Source organism: Pseudophryne corroboree, chromosome 9 (assembly GCF_028390025.1).
Source record: "Pseudophryne corroboree isolate aPseCor3 chromosome 9, aPseCor3.hap2, whole genome shotgun sequence".
In the NCBI taxonomy this organism is placed as follows: Eukaryota; Metazoa; Chordata; class Amphibia; order Anura; family Myobatrachidae; genus Pseudophryne; species Pseudophryne corroboree.
Genome location: NC_086452.1, coordinates 315528140 through 315554204, shown reverse-complemented (window position 1 = coordinate 315554204; position 26065 = coordinate 315528140). Strand labels below are relative to the sequence as shown.

The following is a 26065-nucleotide window of genomic DNA, read 5'->3' as shown; positions in this document are numbered from 1 at the left end:
ATATAGTAAAACAAAAAATATATATATATAAAACAAAAAAAATCAAGAAAGTAACGTCAGAAATGGAGAAAAACCTGTCCGCACATTAGTATTTGCAGGTAGGAAAGCGGACAGAGACAAGGTAAACCCCAGGTATTTCTTTCAGTTACCATATAAGAAGTATTCATTCCTAGTAATGCCCCTAGTAAAGATGAGCTCGGAAATGTTTGTTGGACCATGTACAGACCCTTAATACGGGATGAGAAGGATTGAATGAATACTTCGCATGACCTAGAAGCTTGTTAAACTTTTTTTTGTTTTTGTCTCTTGCAGAAATAGAAAACTCTCCATCTGGATAAGACCACTGGTAAACACTAATTCGGCAAATGGGAGGTGGCTGTCTCTGTGCAAATGGACGGGCTCAATAAGTCATTGAGTGTCAGGGTGCAGACTTCTTTGCAAAATTGAAAATGGGTCAAAGTAGCTAATCTTAGATAGTGTGCTATTGAACATCACAAGAATAGTGTTAGGCGCGGAGAATAACAGATGGAGAAGTTGAGGACGGTAAGTATACTGGCACATACAGGAAAGACCCATCAGTCCAAACCCCAGATCCCTAATGGTCAATAATATGTTACACTTGTAGGAAGGAAGGGCATTTTGCCAGAGATTGTAGGGGTAGTAGGACACATAGTCAATATAGATCCCCTAGACAGAAAACACAAGCCACATTATTAAACACATAGACGGGACCAAGGGACATATAGTAAGGAATCATAAGCCATATAGAAAACACAGATTCGGCTAATGGGAACAACAAAATAAATACAACAACACCCTTTGACAAAACTTGCTGGGGTTAAGATGGGGCCTCTAAACTTTTGCTTCTTTTTCCTAGCAGAAATGGCCCCTGATTAACTTAATTTTGTTAGATATGATATACATATACTGTGCTCCCGCTCAGGAAGTATAAAGTATGTTAGACACCCACGAAGACTAATGTCGCATTCTACTGTTCTAGATGCATGTCAATCACAGGTAGAGGAAATTATCTCACAGATACCGGGTTCCCTATGAACTTAGGATGGACGGGACACTGGATTGATGGCTAGGATAGTCCCAATAGCGATACGCTAAACACAGAATTTTTTTTTAAGGGGAGTAGACCATGTAGAGAATCACTTCCCCGTAGTGCCCAATCCAGTTGTCAAATTTTTATAAAATCTTCACCTCTACAAACTCATCTGTCACCAACCTCTATTCTGTTTCTCTACAGTTTCCTCTTCATCTTTTGCGTTCACACAGGGTGGTACAATACATGGACCCAAGTACAGTTCAAACTCCACATGCCTAGGTCCTTCAGAGTTCTGCCCAAGCTCAGTATATCTCAACAGCACGATAACACCAGTATTACTGCAGTGTGCCTTGTCATGCACAAAGGGTGGAGAATGGGAATACTGGTGAAGGGAAATTTTGTATAGACACTGATATGCCTGTTGGTGAATGGCAAACCTGACATTTTCTTTTTCTTCTTCTTTCTCTCCTCTAGAGATTTTTTTTTTTTGAGTTATGCTCATGGTACTCTACGTTGCAAACACACAACAGTTAAATGAATACAAAAAAATTGTGTTCCCTACAGGAAAAGGCAGTCTGGAGGACAAAGGGGTATGGCCTGGAGTCCTCAGGACTGTGGACAGGTGGACACGGTAAGCCAGTAGCCCCCAGAGCATACCTTCCAAGTCTAGCTGAGGTGGCACACGGCCTGACTCATCTAGGCAAAGAGGGTATGTGCAGGCTGATGAGAGCCTGCTGGTGTGCGCCAGGATTCTATTCTCATGCAGGTAAGAGAGCAATGACCTGTCTTGCTTGCTTGAGGAAGAATATTGGTAAAGCAATACCAACAGAGCCATCCCATATCTCTCCTGCAGACGGATCTTTTCAGGAAATACAAATCGACTTCGTACAGTTAACACCCTTTAGGAATTATTGTTATGTATTGGTGTGCACTGATGTTTTCTCAAACTGGGTAGAGGCATTTCCTGCCACCATGGATGCTGCTGTGTTTACCACAAAGAAAAATTGTGCAGAAATTTGTGTGTAGATAATGGTACCCCTAGAAGTAGGAGCAAAGCTTGAAATTGTACCATTGTGATCATAGATACTGCCACTAGTATTATGTAGCTTCGGAACCACTGCCAGATCTTCACTCAACGAATCACCCTCTTCGAAATTTGTTTTTGTTTTGGTATTTGTGTCTTTTTTTGGGTTGTTTTTGGAAGATAACCTCATGTCATGATTGATCCGCACAATGATGAGAAATACACCAATGAGGTGACAGTACAGTACCTTATTGAGATGAGCCAGCATTTGAGAACTTGACAAAATAACTTAAAACTGTAGATTGCTGGTATGCCAAATACTAACTGTCTTGATTGTGAACCAAGAGACTGTGTGATTGTTTTTACGCTCAGGTTGCCTAATAGACAGGTGGGAAGGACCAAACCAAATTTTGTTGACAGCACTATCCCAGTGAAAGTAGCCGAGAGAAAGACTTGGGTCCACGATTCCCATTGCAGGAAAGTTGGTAGTCCAGAAGGAACTCGTAAATGGAGTGAGATCGCAAAAGTATCACCAGAGACTCTGTTCCGTGAAGACTGAGAGGCTGCACTGTTGAACATTACCTGAGCGTACTAAAGGATTGCAGAAAGACCAGTCATTGTAATTGATTTGTTATGAACAAGAGTTGTTTTGTTCTATTTCTCTTTTCTCTCTTTCCCGCTGACAAACATTTTTTTTCAGGATATTCTATTTTTGCGAGGTTTTTTTTATGAGGAGTCGAGTGTGGGACTGGTTCTGGAGGAAGGAGTGATTTCCTTATAGGATCCCAGGATTAGCCGATCAGTTTGTTAAAATCAGAGAAAAATCAAAGGTCTAGTAGTTATGGAGTTCAGAGGTAATCAGGAACAATCAGACAATGGCTATTCACACATTGCAGATAAAGAGCTCATTAATATATGTGGAAGAAAGGTTTATGAGTGGCTCTCCCCGAACTCCGAAGGTTTATGTTATTTAGGAAGGACACTACTTATAACCCTTGTTCAATGATTAAACAGACCTAGCATACGTTCCAGAAATGGAAACGATGTTCAGAAAATGATAGGAATATGTAGATCATGAAAATTTTATATGTCACTGTCACGATTTGTGTGTGTCTTCTTCATCTACCCAGCAGAACCTCAATCGAATCCAAACATCAGTGTACAAAGACGTAGGTACATGTATGTGTGAAATGTTCATCGCAAATCAGACATTATAGGCCAAAGCACTGTCCCAGCATACTTTATAGGTTGAATGTTGTCCCACACCCAACCAGTGGTCCCGTGACCGCCGAGTGCATATAGAGGATGTCTCGTCCTCCTTCCTGTCTTCCCCAAATATAGACAAGTGTCTGATTTGCAAAATTAATACATACTTGTGTCTAGGTCACCGATTATTGTATGAAATATTTTTTTTTCTTATGTTAATAATTGATGGCAGTTATTGTTTGCTGCCAAAGGGTGGACTGTCGAAGTAAAAAATATTACATAAAAAGAACATACAAACTACACACATATAAGTCGCAATACTTGCAAATACGCGCAGCGAGCACAGCAATATTTGGTAACACACGCATTTACACGGACATGCCACAGAGATGGATTCGACACTTATTTCATGCAGTACATAATTATAATAATATCAAGCGCCAGACATCATGATGATTTAAAATTATATAATGAAGTAATGTCATGTATGTGTATTATTTGAACGAAACCAGATACAGCTGTCATATTTGGTATTAAAGCAAGCAGATTAATGTGTAGATTAATTTGATACTTGTTATTAAGTTGTAGGACATTGCAACAAATAATTATGATTAAATGTATAAAAGCTAAAATCACTTTTATTAGAACAATAGATATTCCAAACAGGTAGTGGACAGGAAGCTCAGGCCAGCCCTTTGGATGTCTTCAAGGCTAAACCTGATTAGCATATACAAAGAGACTAGTGACTCATCATGAATGAGTAAGTTTCCTCCCCCAAACTAGATAACACATTGCTGATCACACAGGAGTTCAGTTCCTGTTTTGGTCTCAGAGTAAGATGGAGTCCCAGCATGATTTTACAGAGAGAGAGAGAGAGAGATAAGCATTGAGGGAATGGTATTGTATTGCTGGCCTGTAACTGTATGTAACTGTAACTGTTTGTATTAACTGCTTACTGTATGAGTTGTAACTATAGGTATACTATACATTGTAATATATTGAATCCATATCCTTTTAATAACAAATATATACATCAATGAGCTTTGGAACTCAGATAATGTGTAGGTGTATTGTTTTCTCTTATGGGATGCAGTGTTTTGCGATGCACAGCGCACTTTTATCGTATATGGTAATAAGATGCGCCTGGCGTCTGCAGTATATATTAGAGCGGGCATTTTAAATATTTGTGAGAAAGCAATTTGGCATTCTCATGAGCATATAGTATAATCAGGTAAGGATTTCCTGCTTTTTTTCTTCACAAGATTTCCCCTCATAGTATAGAATGTGATAATCACCAAAAGTTAAATGGAAATTGTTATAATAGGAAACCATTAAGTATAAATGTATTCTCAATGCATGAATTATGATACACTTAACTGCATAAATATATAGCAATAAAAGGAAATAAGATGGCCTCATACCAGATTTCAAATGATTATTTATTTAATGTTGCATTATTGCTACTGTAAAACTGGAAGTAGTATTGTATGGTGTGCCGGAAATCACATAGTGGTCATCTTGTTTTCTAATAAAAAGTGGGCAAAATCCAGTAACCGGTGTGTTGAGAATTTCCATATGGAGTCACATTTTAATAATAATAATAATAATAATAATAATATAATAATACAAGTAACAAAGACCATGGTTCATAGTACAGAGTCTACTAAAAGTCCTATACTAAAGTGGCTATAGTTAATGATTCCCTTGGAGCACACAGCCTGATTCTGAGTACATAAATGCCTTCGCAGCTGAGATTTAGTATGCAATGACTGTGCAATAATATGCAAATGTCACAGCTACTGGGATCTGTATTGAGATGTCCACAGGAGGCGTCTGCAATCCGACGCTTGTGCTCTAAGATGCAACCATTGGACACTCATCAGTCGATAATCGACCTTCTGAGTAACCCTAGGGTCTTGCAGCATGGCCATCAGAAGTAAGATGCTAAGCCATTTTACCTGCATACAGGATCGCAATTGCAAGCTGTGACACGACCCTGAAACAGCTGCGACATGCCTGCGTGTCAGTAGCAACTCTCCCGTTACCTCCCCCAAATGCTGACTACCTGTTGTCCCGCTTGGGGGCTTTCATGGATCCAGTATTCTTAGCTTGAGACGGATCTTGGTACTGGAATTGGAAAAGCAGCTGGCTTAATGTACCGGTTGCTTATGAAATAGAGGGAGTACTAAACTAATACCAGGTGGTTGTTATGAACCCAGATCAGGGGCGCAGAATCTAACACGCCTGCAGTCTTTGCCAGGGAACGTGGTTTGGGCTTCGCTGCTCCCGGTGTGCAGGTCACAGACCTCTGTCTGGGTCATATAATACTAGCACTGGACAATTACTGATGTTGAGATGCGCAGCAGTGGGATAGACCTGGAGCTGGTGACGACAACAAATAAGCTCGGGAATATAAAGAGAGGTCACTGACCGATGCTACTCGACCGGGCTGGACTGACCCGGACTTGCTGACCAATTGAAGAAGACTGGACTTGCTGACTGGAACTGAACTGGACCGGACTTGCTGATCGGATAAAACTGGACCGAACTTGCTGAACTGAACTGGACCCGCAGAAAGGACTGGACTGAACCAGGGATCCCAAAGTGAACAACAGAATGGATTCAGATGGAGCACAATGAGGTGCACAGAGACTAGCTGTGATCAATGTTGCACTGGCAGCTTGATACTCCTGGACTGACTCCTAAATACCTGCTGGGAAGCAGGGATTGGTTGCTGAGATCAGCTGCAAAGATAGTGGCCCTGAATAGGCCAAGAGCTGATCATATGATATACAATGGAGGAGCCCAGTACTCAGTCATGATGGAAGCTGAGTCACACCGAGCACTGGGACACCGCGATCAGCCTGCACACAGAGACCCTGCCTCCCCGCCGGACGCCTGCTAAGTGCTGCCCTGCCACACAGGCAGCGCTGGATCGTTTGGATGGTAAGCGTCGGGAACCTCCCTGCACCCACTGCCAGACTGTGACACCTGTCAATCACTTTGTGAATATATTCTCTCTGAGACCACAAGACCATTGTGGCACATACACAGTAGGCATATGTTCTACGCAGTAGAGTGACTTTTTGCTACTGCGCATGAATATAATATTTAAATTTATGCATATAGTATTATTCAATTAAATCATTAAATATTCTTTAATTTATTTACGATTAAAACAAGAATCCCTAGAGAGGTGTTAAAACTAGTAATAACTACAGTACCTCACTGGTAACTTTGTCCACAACTACCTGCAATAACAAATTTTATACACCTGTACAATAATTATAGTTTTTTGTCTATTAACTATAAGTGAAACCCAATAATATTTCCCACCTGCATTCCGGCCCAGTAATGATCACCATGTCATTGCTTATCTTAATACTACACTTTTTTTTTTTAAACAATTTGTTTTATTTTATGGTGTTGTAAAGAATAATACATGACTGGAATAGGAAGAAAACAATAAAGGGCCTAATTCAGACCTGATCACATCAGCAAATTGTTAGCTAATGGGCAAAACCATGGGGGTAATTCAGACCTGATCGCTAAGGTGCATTTTTTGCAGCCCTGCAATCAGATAGTCGCCGCCTACATGGGGAGGGGGATAGGTCTGTGCAGGTGTGCGATCGCATTTGTAGCAGAGCTGCACAAACATCAGCCATGTAATCCTGCTGATCGGGGCCGGAGCTGACGTCAGAAACCTCCCTGAAAATGGCTAGTCCCGCCTGCGTTTTTTCTGGCACTCCTGTAAAACAGTCAGTTGCCACCCACAAACGGCCTCTTCCTGTCAATCACCTTGCGATCGCCCGTGCAATTGCTTTTTTTCGCACCATTCTGTCGCTAGGCACTGATGCCTGATGCAGTCGTCTGATGAGCTGGCGCATTACGGTGCATACGCACGCGCAGTTCAGATCTGATCGCATGCTGTGCGAAAACACACAGCAGCAATCAGTTCTCAATTACCCCCCATGTATACTGCAGGTGGGGCAGTTATAACATTCGCAGAGAGTGTTAAATGTAGGTGGGTTATTTTGTTTCTGTGCAGAGTAAATACTGGCTGCTTTATTTTACTTTATTTTTTACACTGCAATTTTGATTTCAGTTTGAAACATCCCACCCAAATCTAACTCTCTTTGCACATGTTATATCTGCCCCCCTACAGTGCACATGGTTTTGTCCATTAGCTAACAAATTTGCTGCTGCGATCAGTTCTGAATTAGGTCCTAAATCAGTTCACAAGGTGCAGAGTACAGACAGTCACAAAAGTTAGCTTTTGGAAAATCTGAACAATTCAACAATAAAATAATGCAGTAAGTTACATAAAGTTTTGTTGCACTGATAATACATTGACTGAAAAAGAGAATCTGTAGAGACAATAAAAACATCTAAAAAAAATACAATTATAATTGAAAGAGAAAGGAATATGAAAGTTGAGAGGAAAAGGAAGACATGAAAAAAGAAAAGACTAAATACCTAGAAGGAGAAAACCAGTAAGAAAAAGGAGAGGGCAAAGGGAGGGATAAGCAGGGGGATAGGTGGTGCTAAAAGGAGGAGAGGGACGATGAGGGGACACCCGGTAGAGGAGAGGAGTGAAAGGTGTGCCACGGAGCCCATACCTGGTGCTATGTGGATACCGTGTTGTTGAGGAGGGAGGTGATATATTCCATAGAGGAAACGTACCACAATCTATTGATTCGAGCGTTCTTGGTTGGAGATATGGGAGATTTCCATGATTTGGTAAATTAAAAGTTTGGAAGCATTAGATATATGAAAGATCAGTTTATTTTCTGATTTTGACACTGAACAAAGGGGCACATGAAGACGGAATACTGACGGATCCACAGGCACATTACAGGAGGTAACATTTGCCATAAGGGTTACAGATATAGTCTAGAACTGTTGGATTACTGGGCTATCCCACCAGATGTGGAGAAAGATGCACACCATGCCACAGCCACTCCAGCATTTAGCTGAGGAGTGTAGGTATATATGATGTAGTTTATCGGGGGTCAAGTACCAACAGGTGTATACTTATATGCAGTTTCTCTAATGCTGACATTAATGGAGGCTTTAGCGATCCATTGTTGGATGTGAGACCATTCCTCATCGTCAAGTTGTATTCCAAGGTCACGTTCCCAGTCAGTTTCAAAAGATTCTTTGTGGGGGGATTTATGGGATAAAACAGAGTGGTATAGCACAGTGATAGTACCCTTACAACCTACCGAGTACAGGCATTGACATTCAAAAAGTGAGGGTTGGCGAAGGGTTCTGTAGTGGCACTGAGTGTGGACAAAATGTTGCATTTGTAAGTAGTGGTAGTGAAGGGTGGCGGGGAAGTTATAGCGTTTTTCTGAAAATCTGCAAATGTAGAAGAAGATGATTGCCCAACAAAGTGCATAAAATGGGTGATTCCGGCTGATAGCTAGGGGGCAATCCATTTATCATGGAACACTAGTGGGAATAAGCAATGTCTCCAAAGAGATGTAAGTGGGGAAGGGGAAGTCGTGAGGGAAAAGCGTTTATTGATCGTATCCCAGGTAGTCAATGTAAAGTGGATAGAGGGGTGAGTGGCGGCCTGTGAATATGTGGTAGTCATGGGAGAGACTCTAAACTGAGATCTGGAGATGCATTTTCAATATCAAACAACTATTTCAGACAGGGGGGTGCCAAGAAATAATGTGGCTCACCTGTGTGGCGTAGTAGTAGTTTTGCAGTAGGGGAAGCCCTAGGCCACCATTATTAGGCCACCATTATTGGTGGATTTGTATAATATCAGTCAGCTTAACTTCTTTTTTTGTTTGCCCAGATGAATTTCCCAAACAGGGCTTGCAGGGATATGTAGTACATGTATCGGAGCCCTAAGCAGGAGTTTTTGGAATACATATAGTAATTTAGGAAGGGCATTCATTTTTACTGCATTGAGTCTTCCAGTCCAAGATATGTATACAGATTTCCAGGTCAATATGTCTTGTTGAAGCCTTTTAAGAAGGGGGTTTAATTGGCTCGGTATACTGTAGGTGGGAGTATTGTTTGGTGATACATACACCAAGGTAGCGGATCTGGGTGGGTCACCATTGGAAGTTATAAGCAGATTCTAAAGTCATTCTTATGTGGTGTGGGATGTGCCTCGGATTTCCCCTCGTTGATCTTGTAACCTGAAAGGGCACCGAATCGGCTCAATTCTAGCATCATTGGAGGAAGTGAGACAGTAGGATCAGTAAAAGTGAAAAGTATGTCATCAGCAAATAATGATATTTTGTATTGTTGATTACCCAGGGAGACACCGGAGATGTTACTTTTGGCTCTAATTCATGCAGTTTAAGGTTCAATACAAAGTGCTAAGAGCAAAGGGGAAATGGGGCAACCCTGCCTAGTTACATTACCTAGTTTGAAGCTCGAAGAGCAAATACTATTGTATGTGACCACTGAGGAGGGGTATAGAGTTTGGATCGCATGAAGAAAACAGTCTCCAAAGCCAAAAGCTTCAAGGATATAAAACAGAAATGGCCAGGAGACTCAATCAAATGCTTTTTCAGCATCCATCACCAAGATCACTGAAGGCAGTTTGAAATGATTAATATGGTGAATCAGATTGATAGTTCTATGGGTGTTATCCAGCCCCTGGTGATGGAGAATAAAGCCCACCTAGTCCGGGTCAATCAGGGTTGATAAGACAGTATTGAGTCTGGTAGCCAAGATTTTAGCAAACAATTTAAGGTCAGTGTTCAGGAGGGAGATGGGTCTAAATTTCGAACAGTAAGGGGGAGATCCTGCCAGAATTGATCGCTGGTCACCCACTAAATTCCGGCTTCATGGAGGTGTAGAGGCCTCAATTCGCAGGGACGCAGGAGGTGACCCCTGATTCCGAGAGCCACTACACTGGGCACAAGTAGGCAGCGGGGGAGATGTAAGCCCTTAGGCCTCAGTAGCCGGTAGGTAGTCAAAAAATGGGTTTTAAACAGACGCTGGCCGGGAGCTCTGGAGTAGTGTGTCTGTACCAGTTGCTCGCCAGGCCATGCCCCCCAGACCAACACTACACTTTTTAATCTTAACATACAAAAATATTTTTGTGTTCCTGAAGCCTTTCTATTTCACTGAATAAGTTATGTATGTAATAAAATTTTCTGCGTATCCCAAGATTTTTAAAACGTCCACTTTGAGTTAATTACTGAATAATATTGCAAATTTATATTAATATCATTGGGGGGGAGGGGGGGAGGAATCTTCACACACCTCTTCAAAGAATTAGATTTTTTTTTATGTTAAAATAGTTATACCATTTATGTATAACTAATGTAAAACTGATCAACCCAAATTATGATTATACCAAAAAAAGTTTAAAACTATGGGGTATATGCAATTGCGGTCAAATTGCCGCAAATGTCGAAAAACGGGGCATTTTTGACACAAAAAAAAATTAGACAATGCAATACAGTACTTTTCGACAAAAAAAACGGACGTTTCAGATTCTACTTTTTGAAATTCGACAGTTGTCAAATTCGACATGTCTGCAATGGTAAAAATGCGGCTTTTCGACAAAAGTATATTCAATTGAAGAATGTCGATTCGACAACAGTGCTTTTCGACAGTAATTTCGTCAATTTCATTCCGCCTCACTTTGCTGGTGGAATCTAATAAAAAAATGTAAAAACATTTTTTTTGTGTTTTTTTTATTGCTAATAGCATATCTATTTATATTAGAAGGGATTATGTACTTGGTTTGTCTATTTGGAGACACAAGTATTATTTATATATTTTTTTAAAGAATATTTTTTTTTAATTGAATAAAATAATATGGAGAGATCAGAGCATGGTTTTCAGTGTGAAGGGGTGGGAATGGTTTAAAATCAAGAAAAAAAAATTTGTGGGATCCCTCCTCCTAAGCTTAACCAGCCTCGGGCTCTTTGAGCCGGTCCTGGTTGTAAAAATACGGGATGGGAAATGACAGGGGATCCCCCGTATTTTCAAAACCAGCACCGGGCTCTGCGTCCGGTCCTGGTGCCAAAAATATGGGGGACATAAAGCGTAGGGGTCCCCCGTATTTTTAACACCAGCATTGGACTCCACTAGTCAGAGAGATAATGCCACAGCCGGGGGACACTTTTATATCAGTCCCTGCGGCCGTGGCATTAAATCACTAACTAGTCACCCCTGGCCGGGGTACCCTGGAGGAGTGGGGATGCCTTAAATCAAGGGGTCTCCCCCCTCCAGCCACCCAAGGGCCAGGGGTGAAGCCCGAGGCTGTCCCCCCCATCCATGGGCTGCGGATGGGAGGCTGATAGCCAAGTGACACAAAGAAAGAATATTGTTTTTTGTAGCAGAACTACAAGTCCCAGCAAGCCTCCCCGCAAGCTGGTCCTTGGAGAACCACAAGTACCAGCATGCGGGGGGGGGAAACGGGCCCACTGGTACCTGTAGTTCTACTACAAAAAAAATACCCAAATAAAAACAGTACACGGACACCGTGAAAGTAAAACTTTAATACATACATGCCGACACACATACTTACCTATGTTGACACGAGGTTCGGTCCACTTCTCCAAGTAGAATCCACATGGTGTATCTGAAAATAAAATGATACTCACCAAAATCCAGTGTACATCTGTCCTCTTCTGTTTTGTAATCCACGTACTTGGCAAAAAAACAAACCGCATTACCCGGACAACGCACTGGAAGGGGTCCCATGTTTACACATGGGATTCCTTTCCCCGAATGCCGGGACCCCCGTGACTCCTGTCACAGAGGGTCCCTTCAGCCAATCAGGGAGTGCCACGTCGTGGCACTCTCCTGATTGGCTGTGCGCGTCTGAGCTGTCAGACGGCGCATTGCACAGCCGCTCCATTATCTTCAATGGTGGGAACTTTGTGGTCAGCGGTGAGGCTACTCGCGGTCAGCGGCTGACCGCGAGTAACCTCACCACTGACAGCAACATTCCCACCATTGAAGATAATGGAGCGGCTGTGCAATGCGCCGTCTGACAGCTCAGACGCGCACAGCCAATCAGGAGAGTGCCACGACGTGGCGCTCCCTGATTGCCTGAAGGGAGCCTTTGTGACAGGAGTCACGGGGGCTCCCGGCATTCGGGGAAAGGGGTCCCATGTGTTAACATGGGACCCCTTTCAGTGCGTGGTCCGGGTAATGCGGTTTGTTTTTTTGCCAAGTTCGTGGATTACAAAACAGAAGAGGACAGATCTACACTGGATTTTGGTGAGTATCATTTTATTTTCAGGTACACCGTGGATTCTACTTGGAGAAGTGGACCGAACCTCGTGTCAACATAGGTAAGTATGTGTGTGTCGGCATGTATGTAATAAAGTTTTACTTTCACGGTGTGCGTGTACGGTTTTTATTTGGTTTTTCTTTGCAGTAGAACTACAGGTAACAGCGGGCCCGTTTCCCCCCCATGCTGGTACTTGTGGTTCTCCAAGTACTAGCTTGCGGGGAGGCTTGCTGGGACTTGTAGTTCTGCTACAAAAAACAATACTCTTTTATTTGACACAAGGCTATCAGAACCCCATCCGCAGCCCTTGGATGGGGGGGACAGCCTCGGGCTTCACCCCTGGCTCTTGGGTGGCTGGAGGGGGGGACCCCTTGATTTAAGGGGTCCCCACTCCTCCAGGGTACCCCGGCCAGGGGTGACTAGTTGGGGATTTAATGCCACGGCCGCAGGGACCAGTATAAAAGTGTCCCCCGGCTGTGGCATTATCTCTACAGCTAGTGGAGCCGGTGCTGGTGATAAAAATACGGAGGACCCTACGCTTTTTGTCCCTCGTATTTTTTGCACCAGGACCAGATGCAGAGCCCGGTGCTGGTTGCAAAAATACGGGGGATCCCCTGTAAATTTTTTCCCCGTATTTTTACAACCAGGACCGGCTCAAAGAGCTCGAGGCTGGTTATGCTTAGGAGGGGGGACCCCACGCATTTTTTTTCTGGGTTTTTTAAGCACTTTTGTGCCGTCCAAAAAGTCAAATCCAGGACGTACATATCCGTCAATTGGTCCGTTTTTCAACAGCGGGACTGTCGAATCCATTTTTTATTGAATATGTCGAATTCGGGTCCCGGCGGCAGGGTGTCTGACTGTCGAATTGTGTCGAATTAAAAAAACGGTCGAATTCCAGCCGGCATTCGACCGCAATTGCATATACCTGTATACCTTTTAAACCTGCCCTACCTGCAGTACAACATTGCTTTACCAAGGTGCGAAGTTACATACTCTTTTTTTCTGTTTTGCTCCCAACTCAGAATCAGCTCCTATGTATCACAAATTACCAAAATGGATTCATTTTGATTCAGATTATAAAGCACTTTTTACCAGTTATGAAACTCCATCCTTTATCTAATACATTAGTCATCGTTACCCAGGAAAATAGCATAAACAGAGGAGAGTTATAACCTTAATAATAATACTTTCTTCTGCGTTCCTTCATGGCAGCCATTACTCTGGGATTGTATCCATCCTCCTATAATTAGACAGGTAGTTTTTTTTTTTCCAGCAGCTAAGTACCGCCCACTCTGGGTATAAAGCGACCCTCCTCTTCCTCCTCCCTAGTCTTTTTTCCTGTCTCCTATTAGAGCAGAGTAGTGTTTGTTGTTTTATTTTTGTTTTTATTTTATTTTTTTAGGCTTACCTCTAATATTCCCAGTTTGCGGTTATTGCTTTATACTGGAAGAGGGTGGCTCCCTGGGAAGAGTGGCAAAGTGTGCTAGGGGCGGTATGAGTAAGTCCCCACTAAACAGCTTAAGGTGTCTGCCCGCAGCCTGCTTTTGTATAGAGGCCTCTCTGCATCGCCGCATCATAGTGCACATACCACTTTTCCCCTGTGCTTGCGTTCTCCCCATTCCGTGGTGTGGGTGGAAGTGCGGCTAGGGGAAGGGACGCACTGGCGGGCGGAAGGGAGCGCTCGACAGTGGCGGCTGGCGGGCGGAAGTGCTGGGTGGCAGGCATCCCTGGAGGATTAGAGGGAAGCTCTGCACAAGTGCTGCAGCTCTATGATAAGGAGCTGTTTAAAAAAGAAAAAAAAAATGGCACTGCACACAGAGATTCAGACTGCAGTGTCTCCCTGAATGGCTGGGCAGGTTCCTGTGCATACCAGCAGCAATATCATGGAGGAGCCTTCTTCCCCAAAGCCAACTGTTGCCCTAAAGAGGTAAGTCCTCATAGAGGGCATATATATATATATGTTATATTATATTATATAATATAGTGTTAGAGTAGGTTATGATACCAGTATTATAGTGTGCCTCCAACTAAGAAGAGGATGTATAAAACTAAAAAGAAGCACAAGGAAATTCAGTGTGCTGCCTGTGATAAAATCTTCTCTTCTGTGGAGAATACTAAATTCTGTGAAGATTGCACTAGAAATGAGGCCAGTGACTCTAATCAGTCCAGACAAATACAGAATCTGAAAGAGTGAATGAAGAGCTCGTTTGTTACCAAGCAGCAGCTGTCTGAGTTGCAGGGAAGTAAAAGGTCTAGGTCTTTGACTAGCATTGATTCAGTGGAGGATTCAGTCTCACATGATTGTAGTTATGATGACGAGTATCAGTAGGAGTATAGGAAATTCACATTTGAATTGGTGGACAGTCTTTTAAAGAATATTTATAAGACTATGAATTATAAAGAGCCTGAAGGAAAATGTGGTGATGAAGATGTACTGTTTGCAGAGTGTTAAAAAAAAAAAAAAAAAAGTTTCTAGTTCACAAAGCATTAAAGACATTGTCAGTTAAGAGTGGCAAAATATTGATAAAAGGCTTGGTAATATTAAAAAGACTGACCGTATGTTTCCTATTGAGGATGAGCAGGTTTTAAACTGGTGTATGGTACCTAAAATTGATGCTGCAGTTGCTGAGGTAGTTTCAAAGACTACTATTTTGTTGGAGGATGGTGCAGTTCTAAGGGACGGTATGGATAAACGGATGGAAAGTGCCCTAAAAAAGCTACATATTTCCTGAGCGGTGTCATTAAAGTCAGGTGTACCAGTTGCTTCAGTATCCAGAGCATTAAGAGTCTGGGGTCAGCAATGTCTACAGACTTAGAGGAGAAAATGTCAAGGTAATGTCTGTTGAAAAATTTTTATATGAAAGGAGTAAAATATCTGTGTGAGGCATCCTTAGATGTTCTAAATTTTGCTGCAAAGTTTATGGCAGCAGGAATAATGGCAAGGAGAGCTCTGTGGCTTAGACAGTGGGCAGCAGATATCCTTTCCAAGCATAGACTGGTGTCTTTACCATTTGAAGGATCATTGTTATTTGGCAATAAATTGTAAGCCATTATACAGAAAATATCAGGAGGTAAATCAGCAAAATAACCTCAAGATAGAAGGAATAGATTTCCTGTTCCCTACTCCAGGCAACAATTTAAAGAGGCCAGGAGATATAGGCCAGGTCATGGTTACATTGGCAGGTATTCGTCAGGGACAAATCGTCAATCCTTTCGTCAGTCCTACAGAAGAGGTCGCAGACAATAACTATTGTGGAGTTCTGGACTCCATTCCAGTAGGGGGCAGACTTCGAGAATTTAGCAGTCATTGGAAAGAGTCAATTCAAGATACGTGGGTGTTGGATGTCATAGCCAATGGTTACAGAATAGAGTTTTCGGTAGTTCCAGATGACAACAATTTTCTGGTATCAGAAACACCTTCTCTGGCTCCAGAATTAGAAGCCCTAAGGGACAGTTTAAAGAAATTGATCAGAGCAAAGGCAGTGGAGGTTGTCCCAAAGTTCCAGATAAGAAGCAGTTTCTACTCAAGAATATTCATAATAATAAAAAAATAAAAAAAAACCCTGGGGAGTTCAGAACTATTCTAGACCTCAGACGCCTAAACAGATTCATAAAAACAAGAAAATTTTATATGGAAACCCTAAAGTCAATTCTGATAGGGGTAAGGAGAAAAGATTTTATGGGGTCCATAGACCTAAAGGATGCTTATTTTCAGGTACCTGTAGCCAGTTATCACAGAAAGTATCTAAGATTCTGCGGGCTCGGAAAGCATTTTCAGTTTACTTGCCTTCCGTTTGGTCTAAAGACATCACCAAGGGTGTTCACGAAAGTCCTTACATCACTCCTGCCGGTCATAAGAAATCAACAGGTGGCAATTTGGTCATATCTGGACGATCTGCTAATATGTTAGGGATCGGAAGAAGAGGTGATGGTGGCATTGGACAAGACATTACAGATTCTTCAGAATCATGGCTGGCTGATAAACTGGGAGAAGAGCCAGTTAGAACCAGAACAAAAAATTCAGTTTCTGGGAGTACAACTGGATACTTGCAGCTATGTAATAAGTCTGTCGGAAGAGAGATGAAGAAAAATACAGGAGCTGGCAGTTCTGGTAAGAGGGTGCAGCACAGTGACGTTACGTCAAGCGATGAGTCTATTAGGAATGATGGCGTCCACCATAGATATAGTCCCTTGGGCGAGATGGAGAATGAGGAAACTACAGATGGACATTCTCCGGTTCAGTTGAAAAGGTTATTCTCTAAACTATCAGATAGGGTTGCGTCAAGAGACAAGGCGGTCCCTAGATTGGTGGTTGAAAGCGGAGCTGATAGACAGAAGCACATCTTTGGCTGGACATCAGTGTCTAGTGTTAACAATAGACGCAAGCGCAGTAGGTTGGGGAGAAAATCTGCTGCAGCAAAGTTGCCAAGGCCAATGGAATCAGAGAGAGAAGAGACTATCTTCAAATCACAGAGAAATTAGGGCAGTTTGGAATGCGATAATATTTTTCCGGAATCAATTATGTGGGAACCATCTCAAAGTGTTTTCGGACAATGTAACGGTGGTGGCCTATCTGAATCGGCAAGGAGGCACCAAGAGTCAAGCACTAATGGTGAAAGTGTCAAGGATACTTCAGTGGGCGGAAAGCCACCTTTGGTCCTTGTCAGCCCTGCATGTTCCAGGCAAAAGAAATCTGGTAGCAGACTTCCTCAGCAGACAACAAGTGCTAGCAGGAGAATGGGAATTAAACGAGGCAATGTTCTGGGACATTGTTCAAAGGTTCGGACAGCCTCAAGTAGACCTGATGGCCACACATATCAATGTGAAGATGTCCCTGTTTTTTTCCCGTTATCATCTACCAGGAACAGGGGAGTAGATGCCTTCTCTCTTCCATGGAATTTCAGACTGGCTTATGTGTTTCCCCCGTTTCCAATGATTGCCCGTGTAATAAAGAAGATCAGGGAAGAGAAGGCACAAGTCATAATAATTCTTCCCTTATGGCCAAAGAGAGTTTGGTTTCCCTCAGTGATGAGGATGGCGGAACAAGGACCTTGGAGACTACCTCTAAGGAGAGATCTGCTACACCAGGGGCCGCTGCTACATCCGAACCTTCAGCAGCTTCATTTGACGGCGTGGAAGTTGAACGGCAGTTACTTAGGAAAAAGGGCCTGTCCGAGCAGGCCCTCGATTTGCTAATTCAGGCAAAGAAGAAGGGGTCTTCAAGTGCATATTATAGAGTCTGGAGAAATTTTATTTCCTGGGCCAGTTCAGATTTTGGCACTCAGAAAGCAGATACGTCTCATGTGTTACAGTTCCTGTTCGAGGGCTTCGAGAGAGGTCTGGCAGTGTCAACTATCAAAGTCCAAATAGCAGCACTCAGCGTGTTCCTTGACCGAAGGTTGTCGAAGGCCGATTTAACAAAAAAGTTTTGTCGGTCAACAAAGAGGATACGCCCTAGAGTTAGGTTAATCCTTGCACCATGGGACCTGAATTTGGTGTTGGATGCCTTAATGGCGCCACCCTTTGAGCCAATACAGGAGATCTCAATAAAGTTGTTACATGGAAAGTGGCTTTTCTAGTGGCTATTATGTCGACCAGGAGAGTTGGTGAGCTACAAGCCCTGTGGTCAGAAGAACCTTATTTAAATTTCCTTCCGGATAGAGTGGTTCTTAGAACTTATCCGAGTTTTCTTACCTAGAAATTCTTCAGAATTTCATTCGGGTCAGGAAATTGTCTTGCCGTCCTTTTATCCGGAACCACAGAACAGGGAGGAAGAAAGGATGCACAATTTTAGATTTAACCTGAGCAATCTAATTTTATCTGGAGAGCGTGTAGGAGTTTCAGAAGACCAAACACCTGTTTGTGCTGCATTCAGGACCAAAGAGAGGTGACATGCCTACTAAGCAAACCATTTCCAGATGGATTAGAGAACTGCTAACATTTGTGTATGAGGAAAGTGATCGGGAGGTTCCAGGAGGACTAAAGGCACACTCTCTATAAGGGCGGTGGCAGCTTCCTGGGCTAGGAAGGCTCAAGTGTCGGCAAGAGACATATGCGCAGCAGCTACCTGGTCATCTATACATACGTTCTCTAGTCATTATGTGCTGTATGTTGGAGACTCCCACTTTGGGAAACAAGTCCTTGAAAGGGTTATGGAATAAATAGTTATTACTATTCAGCATTAAACCGTGGTCTTTCTAATTTGTTACCCTCCCTGTATTGAGCGTTGGTATATCCCAGAATAATGGCTGCCATGAAGGAACGCAGAAGAAAAAAGCAAATTATACTTACCGATAATTTCATTTCTTCAAGATACTTCATGGCAGCCTATGATATTCCCTCCCTTAAGTTTTTTTTCACAGAATGTGTCAGTAAGGAGACATTCAAAAGACTAGGGAGGAGGAAGAGGAGGGTCGCTTTATACCCAGAGTGGGCGGTACTTAGCTGCTGGGGAAAAAAAAAACTACCTGTCTAATTATAGGAGGATGGATACAATCCCAGAGTAATGGCTGCCATGAAGTATCTTGAAGAAATGAAATTATCGGTAAGTATAATTTGCTTTTATCTCACATTAAAAAAGTTTTATCCAAACCTTTATTTACTGTATACACCTTTATTTATTTATAGGCATACCATAAATATATACTGTATATCATGCAAAAATTCTAACATTATATTTTAATCCATCTCTGAATGGTTTAACCACTTAACTATTATTTTCCCCACAAATCACTCAGAAATTGTTTTTCTTTTTTAGGATTGAATTAGGTTAAGATTTTTTTTTTAAAGTATGTCCAATACAGTTTTCATAATAAAACAAAAAAACATATTTAACCCCCCCCCCCCCCAGAAAAAAACAACACATTGCAACAAACATCGATGGTCAGAACATTGCGATCATCGATGATCGGAACATTGGGGGTAATTCCAAGTTGATCGCAGCAGGAATTTAGTTAGCAATTGGGCAAAACCATGTGCACTGCAGGGGAGGCAGATATAACATGTGCAGAGAGAGTTAGATTTGGGTGTGATGTGTTCAATCTGCAATCTAATTTGCAGTGTAAAAATAAAGCAGCCAGTATTTACCCTGCACAGAAATAAAATAACCCACCCAAATCTAACTCTCTCTGCACATGTTATATCTGCCTCCCCTGCAGTGCACATGGTTTTGCCCAATTACTAACTAAATTCCTGCTGCGATCAACTTGAAATTACCCCCATTGTGACCATCACGACTTCAGTTTCCAGGCACGATATGCTCTCTACAGCTTCCGGAGCTCCACATGAAAGGGGAGGGCTGCTTTTTTTACATTTCCCCAGTGGCTGCTAATGTCTGCAGCCGCTGGGTGGGGGACGCTGCCGGGTTGACCAATCAGCGGTCATAGGCAGTTTGGCAGGCACTGTGGGGGGAAAGGGAACCAGGAAGCTTTGCTTCCTGCAGCCGCACAGGGAGCTTTCTGACAGGTCGCATCAGATGCGACCATGCAAGGCAAATGGTTAAAAACATCATAAGAGAAACTTTTTGAACAGAAGATTCTAAAAATGGCAAACTAATTGTTTAAAACCATTATACTTTAGTATATTTTTAAATATTATGAATATAAACAAATTGGCTGAACATGGAAAGGTCCATGTCAATAGTCATGTTTTCTAGAAAATAATTTTGCCTTTCAATTATTCAATATCAACTTACAGTATTTACAACAAATATGTTAATCTGACATTTTTTACCCAGACTATAAATTTTGTCATGTAGGGACTGATTTCAAGTGCACTGCTGCATACAAGTTTGTGGGGGGAATTCATTTAGCCTCCAAGATATTTAGGGAGGAAAAAAAAAAAAGGCTTTTACAGAGATTTTTTCAGGCAATTAAATCATAGCCAGTTTTACCTACAGAAATATTACCTGTTTTGGCCAAAAACACATAGGATCCGGATGTGTTTCTGTGAGCGCAAAAATGGGGCAGTTTATTGGGGATTTTTTTTCAACTGCCAAATGCAGATGAAAAATAATCCCCAATCAGTGCTGGCTTCCACGGCTAATTGAATTCACCCCTGTATATTTTGCAGTAGTGGTGTCTGCTAATGCTAATTAAAGCCCTTCCACTGGTGTGTAAGTGTGCATCTCCATGTGCAAGGGCTGGGACGACCTTGTTCTGTGTCTACAGTCGCAACTATCGGAAACACTATTGGGACTTGCACCAGCCCCATGATAGGTGCAGAATACTTCAGAGTATGGCCTCCAATGTGCGTGTTTAAGTGTATAATTTCGCCACCACTTTTGCGGCAAATCAGTGTCATTCACATATCATGCCAGAAAGAATATCATGGTGCATCTGTGAAGTCACCATCCAGAAAGGCACAATATATTTAGAGTCAGATCAGCTGATATGCATGTGCCATGCAATTTTTTACAGATTTAGATGCATGCTCAGTTACAAAAAAGTTGCTGGTTTACGTGTGCATTGCATTGCTCATGACTCAGAATAAGCCTCTTAGGGGGAGATGTACTAAGCAGTGAAAAGAGTAGAGAAGTGAGCCAGTGGAGAAGTTGCCCATGGCAACCAATTAGCATTGAAGTAACATTTGAAATTTGCATACTATAAAATTATACAGAGCAGCTGATTGGTTGCCATGGCCAACTTCTCCACTGGCTCACTTCTCCACTCTTTTGACTGCTTAGTACATCTGCCCCATAGTTTCCTAATCCATAGTCACATATGTATGTACAGTGGCCACAGAAATATAATCTGTGTATTATAACATACATTGGCCGATATTGTATTACCCATGATCGGTAATTCAGTTAGCCCCTATAAGCCGGCGTCATCTCTGGGATTTTGTTTCACCTGCCTTAGACAGGGGAAGCAAAAATCCCTGAAAGCAGCCCAATTTTCATCCGAAAACTGGGTTGTTTCTACCGAACACACAGGCTTCACTGAACCCATGTGTTTTAGATGATTTTTTTTCTTTCGGATGATTAATTGGATAGCCCCCCCCCCCTCCCCCCCCCCCCAAAAAAAAAAAAAATATTGAAGAAACATCCTGATGTTTCTTCGCAGGTGATTGAATTCCGGCCATTGTATTATTAACTAAATTGCAATGCTATTTTCATGGGAAATGTCAGTAGCGATGATAACACAGGCCTGCAAAATTTGGTCCATTGATAATTGGCTGCAATTCTCTGGCTGATTCCAAAGGAACAGTATTTGGTGTGCTGATTTAAGATATAACTACAGTTTTTCTCAAAATGGATATGAAGATATGTGAAAATAGCAATTCACTTGTAGTCTGATGAAATGCTAATTTTATTACCAAAAGGTAAAAAATATTCTGTTGTACAAGAAATGTAACAAATAATATTTTTTCTATGCTACTAAAAAGTCCTGATTCTGAGTCACAAGAAAAGTGATCGCAAATCCGGCCACTTCCAGCAATCAGAAACCCATGCAAACATCCGGCTATATTTAAAGTTTGCTGCATCTAAACAACTATTGTACATCACACCTAGCCCTCCATGTGTGGAAGCGACCACCATCAGTATTAGCTATATTTACCCAAGCCCTATCCTTGATGAAGGAGATCTGTTGAATTGTAGTTCTGCATACACTTAGCCCTGGATAGCCCGCAACTCTATTAACACTGCCACATGATGCTTATCTAATGTGTGAATACCCCCTCATCACCCAGTAAGGTCTACTGTCTACTTAGCAAAAGTGAAAATTGTCCGTGAAGCAAATGACCTGCTCAGAAATGCTCTAAGCCAGTGGTGGCCAACTTAAGGCTCACGAGCCGCAGGTGGCTCTTCCATCTGCTGCATGCGGCTCGGTCGGCTCCTGGCCACCGCTGCCCTCAGTCCCAGACACAAGCACGCCTCTCCGGCGGCGGTGTCTCTCTTCAATTTGGTGCTGGCCCGTGAGACAATCAGAGCTTGCGGACTGGCAGCTGAGCCTCCTGATTGGCTGCCGGACCGCAAGCTTTGATTGGCTCACGAACTGGCGCCTAATTGAAGAGAGACACCGCCGCCGGAGGGTGAGCAGCAGCAGTGCAGTGAGCGGGGCGCAGGGGCAGGTTAGCACTTTGGGGATGTGTGTGTATCTGGCACTGGGGACATATCTGGCACTGGGGGCATAGCAGGCACTGGGGGCATATCTGGCACTGGGTGCATATCTGACACTTGGGGAATAGCAGGCACTGTGGGGACATGTGTATTTGGCACTGGGGGGCATAGCAGGCACTGTGGGGACATGTGTCACTGCACTGGGGGCATATCTGGCACTGGGAGCATAGCGGGCACTGTGGGGACATGTGTATCTGGGACTGAGGGGCATATCATGCACTGTGGGGACATATGTATCTGCATTGGGGGCATATCTGGCACGGGGGCATAGCAGGCACTGGGAGCATAGCAGGTACTGTGGGGACATGTGTATCTGGCACTGGGGGAATAGCAGGCAGTGGGGCCATAGCAGGCACTGTGGGGACATGTGTATCTGGCACTGAGGGCATAACAGGCACAGTGGGGACATGTGTATCTGGCACTGGGGGCATTGCTGGCACTGTGGGGGCATATGCATCTGGCACTGGGGGTATAGCAGGCACTGATGGGACATGTGTATCTGGCACTGGGGGCATAGCTGGCACTGTGGAGATATGTATCTGGCACTGTGGGGACATGTGTATCTGGCACTGGGGGCATATATGTATCTGGCACTGTGGAGGCACCCATTTTTTGGCGTTTTTATATGTGTGTGGCACTGCACTGGGGCATTATATGTATGTGGCACTGTGCAACATGATGAAAAATGGGGTTATGATATGAGGTCATACTTCTACAAACGTCATACCGAAAGGTGTGCACACAAAAATGGGGTGTGGCTTTGTGACAACTAGACCACACACCCATATCTGCACGCGCACCTTCGGCGCACGCATGATAGTGGCTCTTGCTCTTGATTATAGATCTTTTCTGTCTCTTTGCCTCTGACTGGTTGGCCACCCCTGCTCTAAGCTGTGAAGGCAGGCTTTGTGCGGTTTGCTAAAAGCTGTGAGATCTGTCTGCATTTGGAATTGCATTCAACTTTGAATCAGTCCCAAAGTGTATATCAGTGGTGAAAAAAGGTGTCATGTTGATTGTTTTGGCTAATGCATGATCTAAAGATGTGTAAAATAAAAATAATAGGTCAGTTGTAAACTTGGCACGTGCTTGCCATCTGCTTACCCAAAAAGCTATTATCACCCCTGAAGCTAGTGCATCCCAAACAGTTATCTTGTCATGTTAATCTATGCATTTCCCAATTGAATGTGTGCAAAAGGATTCATAAGGCTAAATCCAATCGCAGACTATGCACAACTGCACATTCCCGGAGAAATGTGAGATCCAATTAGAAATGCCAATTCGCAGTAGTTTGTTGGGGTAAGGGTGTGCAAATTTTCTTCAAAGGCAATCTGGGAGAAATGCATAAACTGGGGAGACCAGAGTCCAGTGTGCATGCACAGGTCTCTGGGAAAATGGCACGGAGGCCATTTTCCCAGTGATTTTCCTACTGCACATGCGTGAAATGCTGGAAAAATGGCCACCCCACCATTTTCCCTGTGATTTCTGCAGCACTGCTGCTGCCGACACAGGACTCCAGAGGGTAAGTATTGAAATATAAATATGTGCTGGGTGTGTGGTGTGGGCCCCCCTGCACCCCTGGGGCCTGTGTGCACTGCACACACTACACTCATTATAAGTACGCCAATGTATAGAAGGCTGTTACTGGCCATAAGAAGAGTACTGGATGCTTTTAAAAGGTATCAGATGACTGATGTCTGCATTTTTTTAAAAACAGTAAAATGGTGTAAAAATCTTATGTATTTCATTTAATTACAAAAAAAAGAATTAAATGAGAAATGCAAAAAGGGGTTTTGTGGTAATTTGAGGTGACTTTACAGTTTAAAAAAAAATAAGAAAAATTATCAAAAGCAATTATTTGTTGGTGAAATAAATACTTTCATTAAATTTGGTTTGCATAATGCATGAAACAGTTGATATTGGGGTAATTTGAGGCAATTTATATGTTTTAACACCAAAAATTACTTTTAATTATTGGCCCAATTAAGCTAGTTGAAAACTTCCAAATACATACAAAGGAAGCACACTAAACTGTGTCCTGGGCGCTTAATGAGGTAGATGTAACATGGATAATGTATACAATACGTTCCTATTAGGAGTCAAAAGAGGGTCTGAGGTCTGGTTGGTCCAATGGGAGAGGTTCGTAGTGTCATCCAATCAGATTAGGTTTCAGTTACTCGCACATGCAGAAAAAAGATAATAACATGCAATGTGTAATATTGTTTACAGACCAAAACCAAATACAATGAATAAAAACAATGAAGTTTTTCGTGACTGGTAGTGAATTGATAATATCTCGCGTACCCCACTCACACAAAAAGTAAGTGATGATGTGCTCATAAAGGTTTCTTTAATATGGTAACTCTCACGGCCTCCAAGTGGACAGACATAAAGCCAAAAACAGGAGTTTAACACAGGCGTACCCAGAACTCACACAGAATGTGTATAGGACACTCCTATAAAGGTATCTTTAATCAATGATTCCTATAGGCAAGGCGTACCCCAACTCACACTGGAACTGCAGGGTCAACTCCTATCAAGGTATCTTTACACTGTAGTTGTTCTTCTAGCGAGCCTTAATAATTTTGACCATTCAATTGGTGGTAACAAATTTACATCTGTCAAGATCTCATAAGTTCTGCAATTGGTGTGTAAATGTTCCGAAGAAGCTCAAATGAAGGAAATGATGTTCATAGAAAACAAATTTTTAATCCATCCAAAATCAAGTTAAAAAGTTAAAAAATTACAAAAATGTTAAAAAAGAAGAAATAATTGGCAAAGTCTTTTTGTATATTATCCTTTCAGTGGTGGAACAAAGAAAAGAGAAGAAAACAGGATATAGCTACTCACAGTCCAGATAGTGTCAACACGTTTCGGTCAATGGACCTTTGTCAAGACACATCTGGACTGTGAATAGCCCAGATATTTATGGGACCAACCGCCTATCTGTGAGTAGCAGGAAGTGATGTAATCAATTATTTGACTTCCTGTTCAAAAAACCAAACACAACAATAAAGCACATGAAATAAAATACATATCCACTGTAAATCATTCGTTTTACATACTGATAAAAACAAACTTTAAAAACAGTGAACGAGAAACAAGGAAATCCACTTCTTATCGGTGCATCGGGATTCCCGCGCCGAGCATCATGGGACTAGTGTGCTTCCTTTGTATGTATTTGTGATTTGTAAATGTGGTGACATTTATTTTTGCAACTAAAAGTGTACGGGCAGCTTTGCGCCTGAAAGACTCATTTCACTGCTGTTTTACCTTTGAAAACTTCCAAATGCCTAATGAGTCATTAAGGGGGTTACCAATGGGTTCTGAAGTAAATCCTGACATTTTTGTCAGGATCTTAAAATACAGATTTTCTCTATCTTCTTATACCCACAAGGGGTGATCACAAAAAATTAGAATTTCCTTTGAACAAGCAATGAG

General features: G+C 42.4%; 1 protein-coding gene across 2 annotated transcripts in view; it reads left to right on the top strand.

Moving 5' to 3' along the window:
• Positions 1 to 26065, top strand: part of MEI1 (meiotic double-stranded break formation protein 1) — a 1382157-nt gene that overhangs the window by 705721 nt on the left and 650371 nt on the right. The gene's annotated exons all lie outside the window — the stretch shown is intronic.